Source organism: Cebidichthys violaceus, unplaced genomic scaffold (assembly GCF_023349555.1).
Source record: "Cebidichthys violaceus isolate CVI_PGR_0920_01 unplaced genomic scaffold, fCebVio1.0.p SCAF_13, whole genome shotgun sequence".
NCBI lineage: Eukaryota > Metazoa > Chordata > Actinopteri > Perciformes > Stichaeidae > Cebidichthys > Cebidichthys violaceus.
Genome location: NW_027176296.1, coordinates 6292787 through 6310647, shown reverse-complemented (window position 1 = coordinate 6310647; position 17861 = coordinate 6292787).

The following is a 17861-nucleotide window of genomic DNA, read 5'->3' as shown; positions in this document are numbered from 1 at the left end:
AATCAGATAGAAATATTAATAAACACATCAATTAGCTTTAGACCTAGAGAGCTCAATTAAATTCAAAATATTGTTGTTTACAATATAACTCATAAAGGTGCTTCACAATCTTCCCTGGTGCTTCATAAACTCAACTGCTGAACGGTGCATAAAAGTTTTGAGCTAAATTTAAGGTATAAACGTCACACAGCGATTTTAATTGATAGACGTCGATCAATGATATGAGTCAATGATTCTACCTGGTCACATGCAATCCTTTTCATTTATTTGTGGTTCATTGGTATTCACTGTACTCTTCATCCTATTCTTTATTCATTCCCTTCATTTTGTTTATTTTGTTGTTTATTCATTTCTTTTCTGTTTAGTTATGTTGTTAGTCCAATAAATATTTAATTTGTAAACAACTTAATCATTCCATTTGTGTGTATATGAAATAATAGGTCCCTGTACACCTTGAGAAGAACTCCATAGCAACCCTGAGCCTGAGATTAAAATGTAAGAGTCTATTCATTACATATTTTGATATTAATTAATTACTATTTATTTAATCTGCAGCAACAACGTTACATGCATTATGTGTGGAAATACTCAATATTTCTGTAAACTGTGCAAGATTATAGATATATTAATGGTCCCAGCAAATATGCTCTACCTCCATTGCTAGAAAATTAACTTGAATCACAGCAGTTGTTGGGGGAATTTGTCACCCATCTTGCCATTCTAAGGCATGATGATGATTTGGCAAGGAGAAGCAGGTGGAGATGACCCGTATAAATACTGTGGGGAGTAATTGGGAAATGAGGAACAGGTGAGCAGGTGGATGTAGGAGTCAGGTGACTGGGAAAAGTCTAGGGCATGTGGTGGTTGGATAGAAAATAGTAAGTCTGGAGAGTTCCTAAGTAATATATGGGCCTAAATATCTGATCTGATATTACAAATGTTAGTTTGCATGACATAATTTATCTATAGTTAGCAAAAGAAATCTCTCTGTGGTGTATGATGAAGAAAACCAAAAATCCTCTCTCTTAATCACCATAATGTATTCTAATGTGAAAAGGTTAACACTATAAAAATCATCCCTTTTTGAGGGACCAGTTGCTAACATTCATTCGTTGTCACTACTATCCTTCAGCATGGTGTTATTTTCCTCATAAAAACCGGTAACCACTTTCTAAACATTTTCTGACAGGCTTCCATTGGCGCTTAGTCAGATAAGGGGGCTGCTGTCAGCTCACTTACTTAGGAGTGGGTCCTCAGCAGATGTGACGTGGGCCTGGGCGGAAGCAGCAGCTCCCTCTCCGTGTGAAAAGATTTTGAATTGCAGGTCCTGATCGGGTGCCAGAATCTCCTGCCAGTCGATCACCAGGCTTCTCTCACTCACAGGCTTGAAATGTGCCTGTCATTTTTTGGGTGGGAGGGGAGGCGGTGTTCAGGCTTGAACATGCTGTTCTTTTCTTCAGCCAGTATTTGGAAAGTGAGTGTGTTCTAAACAATAATGCAGAAAAAAATTACTTTCCCTTTATATTATTCCCACTAATCTTAAGGACCCATACATGCAGGTTTTACGGGTATCAAGGGACCACAAGTGTGGAGAAATGAAGTTGGGCAAACATCAGTCTGGACTAATGCTCATTATTAAGCAGTTTCAGTGTCTTTACAGGCATTCAATACTGCATCATGCAAACATATACCTAAATACAACCCACATATCTTCTTCATGAAACAATATTTTTCCAAATTGCTGCCAAGATACATATTAGGAGAAGTGAAAGTAGCTATTCAGGCACTGTTATCTTACAATAAAGAGCTAACAAGCTATTTTGGGTGCTTCATTGCATCCAGTGGTGTGATATGGACACTTATCCCTCGTTAAGAAGGAAATATTGGCATCACCTTTGTGGCACTATGCTACTGGCACATACAAGCAGTTAGAATCAAATGAAGCAATACCTAAAATAGTTTAATAAGCAATTAAACCAGTTAACCACAAGGTTGGGGTATTGATCTCCAGCTCGAGCAGCCCACTGCTTCTAAAACGCTATGGATAGGGTTAAATACAGAGATCAAATTTCATGTCCCTGTATGTATATGACAAATGTAATAAGTGTAACATCAAGGCAAAATAAGACTGAATACATTTTGAAACATACAATAAAGAGTTGATCAAGGATACCCCTAAAAAATATATGATGAGGATGAGGATTCCTCTTTCAGATCACAGAAGCCTATTTTAAAAACTCAGCACCATGATTTCTATGGGCACATCCATTTGAAATATATCATGCACTGATACTTTGATGAATGCAGAATTGTTTTGTAATCTTTCTATTGGGATGAATGCAGAATTGTTTTGTAATCTTTCTATTGGGGCAATGGTCCCCTCCGTACTTCCTATTCATCTACTACCAGAGACCTTGCTCAGATCACAGCCATCTTCACACTTGGTCTTTATTATGATCCCAACTACACACCTGTACAGTTTTGTAACTGCATCTTGCGCAGTTGTGATGCTTCTGAGATGACAAATTATTTGCACAGACGCAGCAATTCAAATGCAGAATCTGTAGGCAAAGAGACTGCAAAGATGTTGGTCCTGGCAGCGTTCTGATTTTGTTTGTAGTCTGAGTGGTATAGCTCAATCACATTTGAGCAGGCAGGTAAACAATCTATGTAGAGAACAAAAAAGGGCTAATTTTGCTTATTAAAATTAACTTGTTAACTGGCTACTTGAAACAATTCAGTTGCATCTCTCAACTCCAACTTCAGTCTGGCATCTCAAGTTGCTAATAAGATTGCAAACAATCTTACCAGGATATCTGCTGGCTACACCGAAACCCTTAGAAATATGGACCCCTGCCCCCAGAAGCTTATCTGTCATCAGACCGATAGCCAACGGGTTTCGAGATTCAACATATAAATACCTGGAGACACAAACACACTAGAGTGCGTTCGTAAATTTGGAGAGCAGTTTGATGTCCCATTCGGTTATTCAGAGCACCACACCCTCGTAGTGCTAGAGCATATTCTGGGCCCTCTGTCTGAGTTGACGAAAGAGCACCAAGCACAGTGAATGTGTGATGAACAGCTCAAATCACAAATTCCCATAGACAGTAGGTCCATCATTGTAATCCATTTTTACACAATATTTACACTAAAAAGAACTTCAAGCACGATATCAAGTAGATTGAATCTGACCCAAACCCGATCATCATTTCGAAATAGTTGTCTGTAAAACACACACACAGACTCACAAGGTGAAAATTATACCACACACACACACACACACACTTTTGTGGCTGGTAAATATCTAAAGACAAAAGTTATTTGTAAGTCCATAAAATGACTAATAACTTCAATGGCAGCACATAGTATACTCTGCAGTCAATATACCAGCATATACATTATGTTCAGAAGATGTCTTGAATATTTCACTTTGTAAAAACTGTTACTTATGGAAATCTTCTGAAGCTTCCTGCATAGATCCAAGAAAGTTTTTTTTAAACTCAACACAACAGTCTTCTTTTGAGTCCAACAGTGAAGGAGCTATGTCTGTATTGGAAAGGGAGAGGCGATTGTGATTTATATATAATGATTAACATTGCATTCAATGTAGTATTAAGCTGGTCTTATCTATACCAGAGCTAAATTGCTCTCTTTTTTCCAACCCTGTGAATGCCTCAGTGCAGCTGTATTATATGAGATGTCAACTAACGATTGAAGGAGCATTCGATTATTTATTCATGCCTCAATATTTTTATTTCTATTTCTGAAAAAAGTATAAAAAAAAATAAAGAAAGGGAGAAGGTTGTTTCATCTCTCGTTTCTGCTCAGATTTTGTACTCATTTAGTGTTTAGTTTATTTATTTTTTAAATGATTGTATCGAAGTACAGTACTTCAGATTTCCTGTTAATTTATATATTTTTATTCCAAACAAACCAATGATCACACAGGGGTTGAAATGTGTACAATGTTCTGTGGCGCATCCAGAGATGTTAAAACATGTGCAGGTGATGCTTCAGTCCTTAGTGATCGGTGCAGCCTGCTCTTGTTCCGTTGTGGTTACAGTGATAGTGGCTAAGGGCATTATGGCTTGGAGCTCATAGTTTACTGACATTTGAGTCATTTTGTGTGTCTTTACAGTTTTTTCCTATTCCAATACCTGTTCCTTAGCGCAGTCCCTATTTCCCTTTTCAAATTCATCTCCCTTTTTCAGTGAGAATTATTTATTGACCACCACCTCAAAAGAAATAAAAAGAGTGCTAAATAAATTACATTTAAACGCCCCACTATATTAAAACCCCCAGCATTAAGCAACAGACAATATTCTAAACACAGTTGTTGACAAATGGTAATTAAAGATATGTTAATGTTGAGCGATTAAAAACACTGCAGGGAAATTCAGCATATAAATTTCTTTCTCTGCAAATGCTGGTGCTGCTCCTTTGTTGAATAAAGAGCCTTTTTTCCACTGTTATCATAATATGAAAGAGCTGTCACTTCTCCTGTAATGGAATGCACAATGTGAAGAATTAGCATTTTTCAACAGCTATCTTGTTTGTGCCAGGATGAGCAATTATTGGCGAGATCCTTTTTTTTTTCTCAGAATGGTAAGATAATTTTCTTTCCTCCAAGGAAGATGTGGTCATTCACAGTCTGAGAGTAGTTTCTTATTGTATGTGTGTGTATGCATGCGTGGGATAATAGTATGCACTGTGATTCTTGTGACAGGCTTGAATCATTGATCCTTCCATCACAGACTGCAACACACTGTTCACCAAAGGCAGGTATGAAGTATAACCATGAACAACCATGAACATGGAGTTGCATGCCAAAGTCAAACAGTATACAATTTATCCTGGGGTAAAGCATCTGTGTGATGGAGTATTACACACCTAAATCCTCATTGATGTTTTCCTCACTAAGCATTCAAGGATTAATTCACTGCTTAATACAGGTTAATTCCTTGACTGTCCTGCATAATCAAATCTTGGTGTTACATGAAAATATTTCCTTAATAACTATAAATTACAAGCTCTCTGTTGACTTTCACGGATTAACATAAAACTGTGTTATAGACATTTTTCAACTCATACTGTTGCTTCCATGTATGAGGCGACTAATACAGTAATGGCTGCCACTTGGCAAAAGGTGATAATGTCAGTGTGTAAAGGGCTTAATATTAAAAAAAGGAATTGGAATGTTAGTGTTTTAACACGCAGAAAGCTGAGATGTTGCCTTGTGTCTATTTCCACACACACAGAGTCTTGTTTTCATGACTTTTGGGGACATTGCTTTGACTTACATCTTCATTTCATGGAGACTTACCCTGACCTTAACCATGATTGCCATCCTAACCCTTACCCAGAACCATAAACTAAACCTAACCTTATACCAAGTCTTCACCCTAAAACGTAAGGATTCACGTTATGGGCATGTGCATGTGCATTTTGTCCCCAAAAGAAATGCGAGTCCCCACAATGTGATAGTGTAAACAGATTTAGTCCCCACAAGTCATGAAAACATACCCATACACACACACCTATACACACGCATGATCAAAATCTCTCTTTCGTTCATTAACTTCTGCTTATTCAATAGACTCGCTTTACTCTGGTGAACAGTAAATTGTGATTTCAGACGGTTGTGCATCATTGCCATTGTATGTCAGTGGTGCACTGGCTATCATATCAACTATAAAATGCTTGGATAGTTAGCTGAAAATAGTGCATAACATGCCGAGGATACTATTTTCTCTGCTCTGTTGTGGGAAGTTTTAAGGGGACTATATAATGTAAACTGTAAACTCAAATAAAATGGTCTACAGCAAATAAAGTGTGCTATACAGTTAATAGCTTCCTTTTCTGGAGGTGGGCGGAGATGGCCGATGAGGTACGCTTTGACACTCGGCAGCCATGCGGCATCATTTGAAAAAATGGTTAGAGACAATTTCAACAAGATATTACGGAGAGCAGGGGAGATGGGGAAGAGAAAGGAATGTGCTCCTTGAGAAATGTAATTTGTTTGAATCAAAACATTTCATTTTTTAAATTTTCAACGACATTGCCAAAATCAACTTTATTAACAGCACACCTTTGGAGATGAGCAGTCAGTGGGCGAACCACTTCTTGCCGAACAGATGAAAACAAGATGGCAGACAGCAGTGTGTGCTGCCTTCTATACTGTGGGGTCCACACGAGTCCAGAGTCTTTGTAAGAACACCATTGTTCATTTGTAGACATAATGACAGCATACAGTTAGGCACAGGTTCAAATGCAAGGTGTAACAGAGACCTAAGTTTTAAGATTAACTAATGAACTTAAAATGAAAAACGGTGTGAAGGCTAGGGTGGTGTTTGGTGCATTTCAGATTGCAATAAAGCAGTGGCCATAGAGCAAATGATAGTTAGATACATTATATGTGTGTGTGTGTGTGTGTGTGTGTGTGTGTGTGTGTGTGTGTGTGTGTGTGTGTGTGTGTGTGTGTGTGTGTGTTTTGATGCTTGTGGAGTCCGGCAAATAATCAGCTCATCTTCTGTCTTTGATGCACACTAAGATTTATGGGAGCAGTGTTACCGTATGCAGTCCTATCCTATAGCTGGTAAGATGACAATGCATAATGGCAATAATATATGATCATGTTATATGATGTAAATGGGATGAAATTAACTTAATTGAAACAGGTGGTTGGCCTAGCAGAAGGTGAAATTGCCCAGGGATGGAGAGATCATAAGATCAAATCCCCCTGATAGCTAATCCATACACTGTCATGTTTCTTTTCCATGTGTCCTTGAGCAGGATGACAGTGCTCCTCTTACTTAATAAAAATATATAGATCAGAGTGCTAGCTTAACGCCCAGTAGAAACATAAAAATCCTGGCATGTCTTGTTCTGATTGATGTGCATATAAAAACATGAATAAGACTTCTAAAATTTAAGTTGAAAATTAATGTATACTTCAGTAAAGAGTTTCAATCCACATATTTCACTTTCATATTTATGTGAGAGTTCTCAGTTCCAGGTCTCACAATAGCTGAGTCACTGATACCAAATTATATCTTACAGTCTTTCGCTGCAGATGCATATAGCTGATTACAGGACCTCCTGAAAAGTGCAGCCATTTAGCCTTCATAGCAAAAATCTTGCTCCATTATAGAATTTTTATCTATTTCTTCTCCTCTTTTACTGTAAGTGGAAACATAGTGAGAGGAGCGGTGATGTCTCCTTCGTCCCTCCTGCCTGCTTTTTTTTTTTAAAAGGTCTGTCTGCTGAACCAAGATGCTTAAAATGAAACCATCAGTCCCATATGGTGCCTAATGTTCAAAGGACACTGATCGCAGGAAATAGAAAGAGCCAGCTTGCCTGCAGAGCTGTTCTGTCCCATATGCAGACTGTGGTGTTTGCAGGCTTTCCGACAGACAGATGCCATCTTGATGTGTTTAAGTGGGTTGTCATCCACTGAAGTGATGTTCATCTTGCCTCATTTCTGGTGGATGAAGCAGAAGTAGGCTGAGAGTGAGTTGAAAAACCATGTTTAGGTAAAGGAAATGTATCTTTTCTTTAACTTTCTTGTTTAATTAGTTTAAGTTTCAAAACTTCATTAAAACTGAAAAAATGTAGCTATAAAACGTACACTGAGAGATAATAATGCAAAATATAAACCAGTCTATATGTGTCCTTGTAATTGAATATTTTTGTGTCTGGAAATAATCAGCTAGTATAAACACAAGCAAAATATTATTTTGGGGCATTCATATCATTCAGGAAATGGTATCACTTTCTTATTCTTGACAATAAATATAATTCTTATCACTTTCACAGTCAGTTCCACACTTTTCCAAGGAAAATGGAAAAAAAATACAATGTAAGTTTCAATAGCAAGAAACACAGATTTTCCTTTAAACATAAGAAAAATATATCATTTTGATTAATAACAAAAAACACAAGTATTCAAATGATTCAAATGAGAGATTTACTGCCCACTGTCACCAAAAGTCAGAACTACTGAATAATAACCTTGCATCTTTACCCAAAAAGAAAAAAAACAGAATTAATTAAACCTGCAAGCAGCATTGATCGGGCCCTCGCAACTACGCGCACGTCGAGGATACCGGCAGGACTCTGGTTGACGCGGTCATGCATTTCTGTGATCATCATACACTGTGTGCACAAGTTAGATGATATTTCTGCGTCGACCAGCAGCGTAGCAAGATCATGTTGCCAGGCATTATGCCTCAAATGTTTTGAGTTACTCCGATGCAATCATAAATGTAAGCCTGTTAAGATCATTAAGAAAATTAATGTGCGTGAATGCGCTTCAGTGTTTGTAACATCACAGACTTGTCAGTTTACTGGGTGCAGTGTCCTTCTGATTGTATTTGGACTCACATGAAAGTTAACAGAACAGTAGTGTAATTTGCTTTTAATTGAACACTTTAATTTAACACTGTTTTCATTTTAAGCTCTTCTGTAACTTTAGATTGTAGTGTGAAGCATTCATTGCAACATTTATTCTGATTCTCGAGTAGAAGCTCTGGACTGATCATTTATACTAATGCCCACTGACATGGTTTGAGAACCACTGTTGTCTAACTTTTGCTCTCCAAGCATCTTAGTTTGCACATATTTAGATCAGAGAAGTCTTTTTCTCATGGTGTGTCCACAAACCCTTTTATTAAGTTCAGTGTTTGGGCCGCTGTAATTCTAGAATTCTGCTTACGTCCGTGGTTGCCAGTAGGTGGCGCTATGACTGAGTTAATATTGGCATGCAGATGTCCTAAAATCATGACGGTAATCAAGCATGTCAACTTTGGGACAGTTTTGACAAAGAACAGTTGAGTTACAACAGCTTGATGGATGATGGCGAACCATGTAAAATGGCCGCTACACCAAGTCCATGTTTGATGAATTCTAAACTTTTAATCACAAAGGTCTTTAGATTGTTCTGACCAAATTCTAAGCTGATCTGATTAATTACCTAGGACTAGTTCGTAGTACAGCACCTGGAAATGGGAAAAATACACGAGAAATTCATACAAAATTAGAAATGGCTGACTTCCGGTTGGGTTTAGAGCATGGACCCCTAGACTTTTTTTTAAATCCACATGTGATACATCTGCTTACCAAATGTTATACATCTAGGTGAAACGTACTGCGAGGGCTGCATCGTCGAAATATTGTAGGGGGCGCTATCAAGCCGAGTTGCCACTCTGAAGCATTAAAATCACATCAGATAACTACAATCAGGATTTTAAATGTGTGTGACAAGTTTGATTTTGTTTTGAGTATTTTTAGCCCCTCAAAAACACCTTTGTTTTTCATGGCGAGGAATGCATCGCCACGGCAACGGCATTTCACGAAACAACAAGCTTTGAGTAACTTTTAATCACAAAGGTCTTTAGATTGTTCTGACCAAATTCTAAGTTGATCTGATTAGTACCCTGGGAGGAGTTCGTTAAAGTAGAGCGCCTGGAAATTGAAAAAACAACACTAGAAATTCAGACTAAATTCAAAATGGCTGACTTCCGGTTGGGTTTAGGGCATGGCCCCAAGAGACTTTTATTTGAGTCCACATGTGATACATGTGCCTACCAAATTTTGTTATTCTATGTGAAACGTACTGCGAGGGCTGCTTCGTCGAAATTTTGTAGGGGGCGCTATTGAGACGATTTAACACTCTGATTGAATAAAATCATATTATATAACTACATTTTGGCCTTGTGATCTGTGTGTCAAGTTTGCTTGTGTTTCAAGCTTTTTTAACCTCTCCAAATGACCATCGTTTTTCACGGCAAAGACTGCGTTACCACGGCAACGGCGTTCGACAAAACATCAAAAGCTTGGAGAACTGGCATTATGAACTTCTTACATTTGTGTGGAACAAATTTGATGTTGATCTGATTTTCCAACTAAGAGAAACAAGCCAAAGTATAAAGACTTTAACTTACTGTTGCCAGTAGGTGGCGCTATGACTATGATTCAAAATTGTCATATACATGTGTTCAGGGTCAGGATGTTATGACATCTGAGAAATTTGGAGCAGATTAGGCAATGTACAGCCGAGTTACAACAACTTCCTGTTTCATGGCGAATGGTGTTTTTTTGCCGCCACGCCACGGACACATAGTTAGATAACTTTTTGATCTTTGAGTATTGTTTCACTGCCAAGGTCTCAAGAGCATACTGACCAAATCTGACGGCAATCGGGTTTAATCTCTTGGAGGAGTTCGTTAAAGTAGAGCGCCTGGAAATTGAAAAAACAACACTAGAAATTCAGACTAAATTCAAAATGGCTGACTTCCGGTTGGGTTTAGGGCATGGCCCCAAGAGACTTTTATTTAAGTCCACATGTGATACATGTGCCTACCAAATTTTGTTAATCCATGTGAAACATACTGCGAGGGCTGCTTCGTCGAAATTTTGTAGGGGGCGCTATTGAGCCGATTTAACACTCTGATTGAATAAAATCATATTATAGAACTACATTTTGGCCTTGTGATCTGTGTGTCAAGTTTGCTTGTGTTTCGAGCTTCTTTAACCTCTCCAAATGACCATCGTTTTTCACGGCGAAGACTGCGTTACCACGGCAACGGCGTTCGACGAAACATCAAAAGCTTAGAGAACTGGCATTATGAACTTCTTACATTTGTGTGGAACAAATTTGATGTTGATCTGATTTTCCAACTAAGAGAAACAAGCCAAAGTATAAAGACTTTAACTTACTGTTGCCAGTAGGTGGCGCTATGACTTTGATTCAAAATTGGCTTGCAGATGTCTTCAGGCCTGGAGTTTAATCAAACATGTGAAATCTGGTAAAGATCTGATGATGCGGAGTCGAGTTACATCAGTTTATTCGTTCATGGCGAAGGATCGAAATTCGCAGAGCCGCCACGTCGCCACGCTTAGACAACTTCCTACAATTTTCACAATGAAGCATTATCAACGTCTTAAGGCTTTTGTGACAAAATTTGAGAGGGATCCGATTAATCTGTGAGCAGTAGGGTGTCAAAGTACACAACCTATGACTTCCTGTTGCCACTAGGTGGCGCTATTACTATGAGTCAAAATTGTCATACACATGTGTTCAGGGTCAGGATGTTATGACATATGAGAAATTTGGAGCAGATTAGGCAATGTACAGCCGAGTTACAACAACTTCCTGTTTCATGGCGAATGGTGTTTTTTTGCCGCCACGCCACGGACACATAGTTGGATAACTTTTTGATCTTTGAGTATCGTTTTACTGCCAAGGTCTCAAGAGCATACTGACCAAATCTGAAGGCAATCGGGTTTAATCTCTAGGAGGAGTTCGTTAAAGTACGGCGCCTTGAAACGGTCCAAAAACGTCATAAAATTGAAAATGGCCGACTTCCTGTTTGGTTTAGGATATACCTCCTTTTGACTTTTTTGTATGTCCCATCACGTTCCACATACCTACCAAAATTCATACAGCTAGGTGAAACCCAAAGTTGGGGCTACTCTGTAGGGGGCGCTATCGAGCCAAAATGTCATGCCGCAGCTGGACACCCCAATAATACTGGAATTTTCACCACGATTGAATTTTGTGCCAAATTTCAAAAGATTCCCAGTATCCCAAGCACCTCCTTTTTGCGATGAAACTGGTACGATAATAATAATAATAATAATAATAATAATAATAATAATAATAAGAATAATAATAATAAAAAACATTAGAATAACAATAGGTCCTCCGCTCCGACTACGTCGGTGCTCGGGCCCTAATAATAATAATAATAATAAAAAACATTAGAATAACAATAGGTCCTCCGCTCCGACTACGTCGGTGCTCGGGCCCTAAATAGTCTTTGACTATTACATCTCTCCTTCCCTCCTAGGACATTTGAAGTTGGGAAGCCAGTGATGGACCACATCCTCCCACTGTTTGATCAAAGTAGGTGGGTGGGATCTAGGAGGAAAGCATAAACTGTGTGTTATATGCCCACCCTATTTTCTTTCAGATGAAAAGAAGCAGCTCACGTCTCCATATGTATCTGAGGAGGTATAAGCTGTGAACATACCCTCCAGGTCAACACGGACTTAGCAGTGTTGGGAATCCAAATAGTATGGTAATATGTAACAAAACAATGGCAACCAATTTGGGGCTAAAAACTAATTCTGTGTGTTAAGGGGAAGAGGAACATGAACATAGGAGTTTATAAAAGGTAGTATAAAAGGTAGAGTTATTGTAGATTACAGTTCTGAGCTTTTCACAAAAAGCTGGTATTTTTTCTTAATTATTTTATTGCACTTCCATACATTGGTGCAAATGCAGAGTCTGACTCTTGTTAAATCCTGAAAACAACAAAAGCCCTTAATATCATTGTGGGCATATTGTCTGTTGTAATTGAAAGACATGTCAGTCCTAGTTTCAATGAGGCATTGAGAGGGGAAATGAAACAGAGCAAAAACTTCCATATGACAGGACAGCTGTCAGGGAAGATGCTCTCTTCTCTTGCCCTTTGGTTCCTTTTTAAGTGTAGCAGGAGGCCTGTTGGAGTTTAGCAACAGAGAGCTGAAGCAAAGAAGTTTGTATTTGGCCTAGAAAGTCTATTAAATTCATTCATGTGTCAATAAATGACACAAACTGTTGGTTAAACAAAATAGCCAAGCCTCACTATGTTGCCATTGCCACTTTTCTTGTCAAAACTGACATAATGATGAAGAAGTAGTTTGCTGATCTGACAATTGTTTCTGTCAACTCTGCCCATTATTGCAGAATATGCCTGCAAAAAGCCATATACACATTAAAGCTTGTAATTAATGTCTGAGTGGGGACATGTTTGTTTTTTTTCCACAATAAAAACTGCTGCCATTCTCTGCTGTTTAGTAAGCATTCTGCAGTCTGGAATATGCAGACAACAAATCTGGAGGTATATTTGGGGAGTTGCCAACCTTCCACCGTGAACTTGTGGGTCAGAATACACCAAAGAAAACCATGGCAAAAAAATTAAACACAGAAAATGTGTGCACATTTAGTTTGCCCCTACAAGCAGATCCATTGTAATGAATTGATTTAGTTAAGACATTTTTGACATTTTTTGCCGGAGTGACCAATTTCAGTCAGTAATACAGAAACTCATATTTACCATTGCACTTGGGTAAGGTTACTCTCGATAAAAAAGTGACATTGTTTTTTAACTTTACATAAAGTTAGCGGGAGCATTTTAACAAGCTGAACTGAACAGACAAAACGTCAAAAGAATGTTAAGCTTCTTAGGCTCATTTTAAAAATCTTTTCTGAAACAAAAAGGCCTTAAATATCTATGAAAGTAAAATGAAGGAGCAAACAGCCCTGTCCCTTCTCAGCCTTTTAATTGTTGCTTTTGGTCATTTTCAAGCCAGCTGAAAACAATTAATGGTGATTGGATTGGTTCACAAAAGTCTGAAGTGGCACTCTGGGGCCATGTTCGCCAGGGCAATCTCTGATTAAGAGATAAAACAGTCTCATTACTTCCTGGGCTGGGAATGGTAGGAGGGATGAACTAGTTGACAGTTAAAATGAATGTGATGGAATTGCTGCATTTGGGATAAACACCCCACTTTTTCTAACTTGTATCTGCTCTCAGCTTTTTGCTTAGGTTTTGATCGAGGACTGCAAGCATTTACACCAAAAAACAACAAAGAGATACTGCCTGTGTTGAACGTTTCACTTAGTTGCTCAGCAATGCATGTCATGTCCACTTGCATGAAAGGATTTGAAACGAATGACACACATGGCTCAAGTTGATCAAAGTCACAAAACCTGTTCTCAAACTCTTGCCCTAGTCTGTTCATGACTTCAGAGTACTTTTCTACAGCTTTGTCAAAAGCCACAGATGCAGAAGCATTGTCATCCAACACTGACTGTACGGAGGGAATGTGCTGCACTTTTTTTCTCTGTAAATGCACAGAGGAAATGTTCAGCGTTTACAGTGTTTATCATGTCAGCAACAGTTTTACCTTTGCCTTGCAACTCACAATTCAGATGGTTCAGTTTCCCAGTGATGTCCGTTAAAAATGCAAGGTCAAGTATCCACTCAGTGTCCTCGAGCAGCGAGGCGTCTTCCCCTTCGAATCGCATGAACTCTTTGATTTCGCCCAAAAGTGACAAAAAAACACTGCAAAATTCGTCCCCTGCTGAGTCATCGGATTTCTGTGTGTAGTAACAGGTCACCGTATTCAGCTGACAGCTCCTCCAATAGCACCTTGAATGTCCTGTGTTGTTTGGCTTTGGAGCGGATGCCTTTTATGATCTTCACGACAGGAGTCATAACATGATCAAAGCCGGTCACTTTAGCGCATAGTGCCTGCTGGTGAATGATGCAGTGGTAATGGACAAATTTTGGGAAGTCTGGGTCACCTTTACATTGGGCAGTGAAGCCTGCATGCCGTCCCGTCATGGCGGGAGCACCGACACCAGCTTCTCTAACGGAACCTTTTTCTCCATGAAGAACATCTTCACCGCGTTGTAGATGTCAATTCCCCTCGTTGTTGTCTTCAGGGGCAGAAGTGTCAGGACTTCTTCTTTTGTGGAGAAATCATCAAACACCATTCGAATAAACATCATCAGCTGAGCTGTACTGGTGCTGTCCACGGACTCGTCTCACTCTTCCTTTGCTTTGTTTAGTAATGGTCAGATGCTATGGAGTTTGATTAGTCTTAAAACCTGTGGACATAAAAACTAGGCGCGTGCACGTGATACGAGCGCACAAACTGCATTCGCAGACACAAAAGCATTCTTAAGAGGGAGCATTTCTTCTCCGTGTGCACAAATGCCGTCCTGCAAGCATCGCTTGATGAGCAACACATGCTCATCAGGTTGACTTTTGAGACTTTGGAGGCAGCGATGGAATAGACAGTGGGTGATGTCTCCACTCCATTGATTGGATGGCCACGCCGAGAGGCCGGCATATATTCTCAGGTGCTGCGTAAAACACAGTTGTGAGCACATGAGGGACGTTAACTTGTTAATGTTCATTCAATGCAAATGGTTATGTTCAGTGCACCATTGACCAAACATGAGCATGTTCATGCCCAACACTGGTCTAGTTTAATTTCACTAGAAAAGACAGCAAAAGTCAAAACCACAACAGACAGATTCCATGAAAGGAGAACAGAACATTGCAGCTTCAGAACAGAAAGTTTTCTCTTTTGATGAGAGGAAATTATATTTTGTAGGAAACATTTCTAGCACACATCACAACTCAGTTGACTTTAGCACAGCATGCTGATTCTCTTTCTATCTCTAAGAGTCAAGCACACTGCTATGCATATTTCCATAATAATCAAGTCAATTAACTGAATTGTAAGTAGTTTCTGCTGGAGTCCAATTAGATTTGATGTTTGAAGGAAATATAAAGGGCACTGAGGATTTTGTATGATGTAATACTGAATTGAAATTAATGGCAGCTTGTTTTGTCAGCTGTTACTGGCTATCTTGCCCACCATCTGTTCTCTTTTACAGAAAGAGGAAGGACTTCTATTTTTCTCCCTTCTCTTTGTATTTCTCTCAGTCTGTCAAAAGAACAGATTGAGATTGAGAGTCTTTGAACAGGCTCATGGATTCACTTCTTTAAAAAAGACTTCATGTGCAGGACCATACTGTATTGTGAAATGCCATCAGAAGTATCACAAGGGGGTATTTTAACATGTAACCCACAACTTTTTCTTTCCAAGTAAAGGTCTGTCTTGCTATTCTCGAACAACAATTATTCGACTGATAAACAGTTTAAGAAAGCATCCATGATTTCAAGATACATGTTGTATGGTTATATTTGTTTGATTAGAATAATTGTGATCTTTATCCGACTTTGAAGAATTGTCACAGACTACAAAGATTATTTATTATTTCAAGAGTTACATTTATATGCAACTGGGGTATTCTTCACTATCAACATTGATTTAGTGGGCACACAATAATCCAGATAATGCCACATTTTTTGCATTGCGATTCAGCTGTTACCCCATTGCCAGCTTAACAACTCTGTTCCCCCATTCTGTGTTCCTGCTTTTATACAGATAGGCGACATGAAAAAACAGTGCAACACATCCACCTTGAACAGGATGTGTGACAGATACTCGTTACATGGCTTTTTTAGACACACTTCCTGGCACCTTTGAATCAGTGACCGTAACTCTGACTTATTCAGTGATATAAAAAGTTCCAGGGTTTTCAAATTGATGGTTGCTCCACAATCAAACAAACCAAGCTTTTTAGTCAGGGGTGAATTTATGTTATGTTATCTTGTTACATAGCTTGGTAGCTAACTAGTTAAATCCATAAAAAGTAGCAACTGAAAAATGGTAACAAAAATGCCACCAAGCAACAGAGGTGTACAGGTTGTTGTAAGTGGACTGACAGGAATGAAGTCATTAGTTCTTCTATTGCTGTGAAAGATATGAATTTCTAATGCAGCTTCGATGTCAATTGAAAATTAAGTTGGCAGAACTGATAAGCCTACGCCCCACTCTGATTATCATAGTACTGTGACCCATCCTCTGAGCTTCAAAACAGGTGATCTTGATCTTTCTTTCATGATCACTTTAAACTTTTAAATCCTCATCTGCCTGCTTGGACCAAAAAATTATTCATAGTAGCTAAACTTGTAAAAATCCACCACAGCAAGTTATGAAAACTACCTCAAACTACAGACCATGGTGGAGGGAATAGATTTTTTATTGGTCTCCAACCCCAGCAGTCATGGCATTGTTCGACAAAAAAGGTACAACAAGTACAGAGAAAATACCATGGATTTTGAAGACTTGATAATCAAATTAAGTGCCATGGAACACCTGCGCTGTGCTGATAAGACAATGAACAAAGGGGGAATAGGGGAAAGAATAATCACAAGAGAAAGGAAACCCATAAAAGCCCAAACAAGGTGGGAAAAGCAATGAATAATGTAATGAACTTGTAACAACTACAACATTATTTCCTGTTTTAGTCTCATTTCCCCCATCTCCCTTTCTTCGCTTTTTCTTTATCTATTTGTCTTTCCTTGCTCTCAATACGTCTTGAAAAAAAATGAATCCCCCTGAACTCATATTTAACATCACAGGACAATAGTCTTCAAAAGGATTTAACACCGAACAAATGAATGCTACTTCTTAAATAGCCAACCACTAACAGGTTACTGAGAAGAAATGAAACCTGTGATGGAAAATAGCACTTCACTTTTAATTTTGTCCTGACAAAGCCACTGTTCATAATTACAATTCATAATATACTGTCCCTGTCTGCAGTTCAACACCAAATTGTTTCTCTCATCTCTCCACCAATGGGACGACGGTACAGAAATGATTATAAAGCAATTTCCTTGATCCTATTAAGCTTCTTTAAAATAAAAATTGTGAGATGAAAGTGACAACTGGTTATGCTCTTTCAAGCCTCCTTTATCAGGGCAATGGAAGAATAACTGTTTTTAAAGTAAGCTACATACAGCGGCTGTTACACATACATGTGCAGAAATTCATTTGGGCGAGAAACTGGCGCTGAGGTGGTCAGTTGAATTCCTTAAATTTTATTTCAAGGATGCTTAGTGGAAACCCAAATCACAAAACAATTCTGTCAATATTGGACGATTCTGTAAAATGACAATGTTTGTGTAAATAAGTTTTCCAACCAAATGTAGTACCATTTTTTTTTTTTTACAGAATTTCCAGAAAATCTGCAAAAGATAATGTGAATAATGTCTTTTCACCAGTGTTATGCAAATGTTAGAAGTTGGGTACATCAAAATAAACAATTAGTTGCGCTTAATAACCAATGAAGTGATTAAAAAGTCAAATGTGGCAACTTTTATTGGATTTATTTGCACATATTTCAAGTGTTGCCATTCAATTTGATTAATGCCCAAATTGAGTAT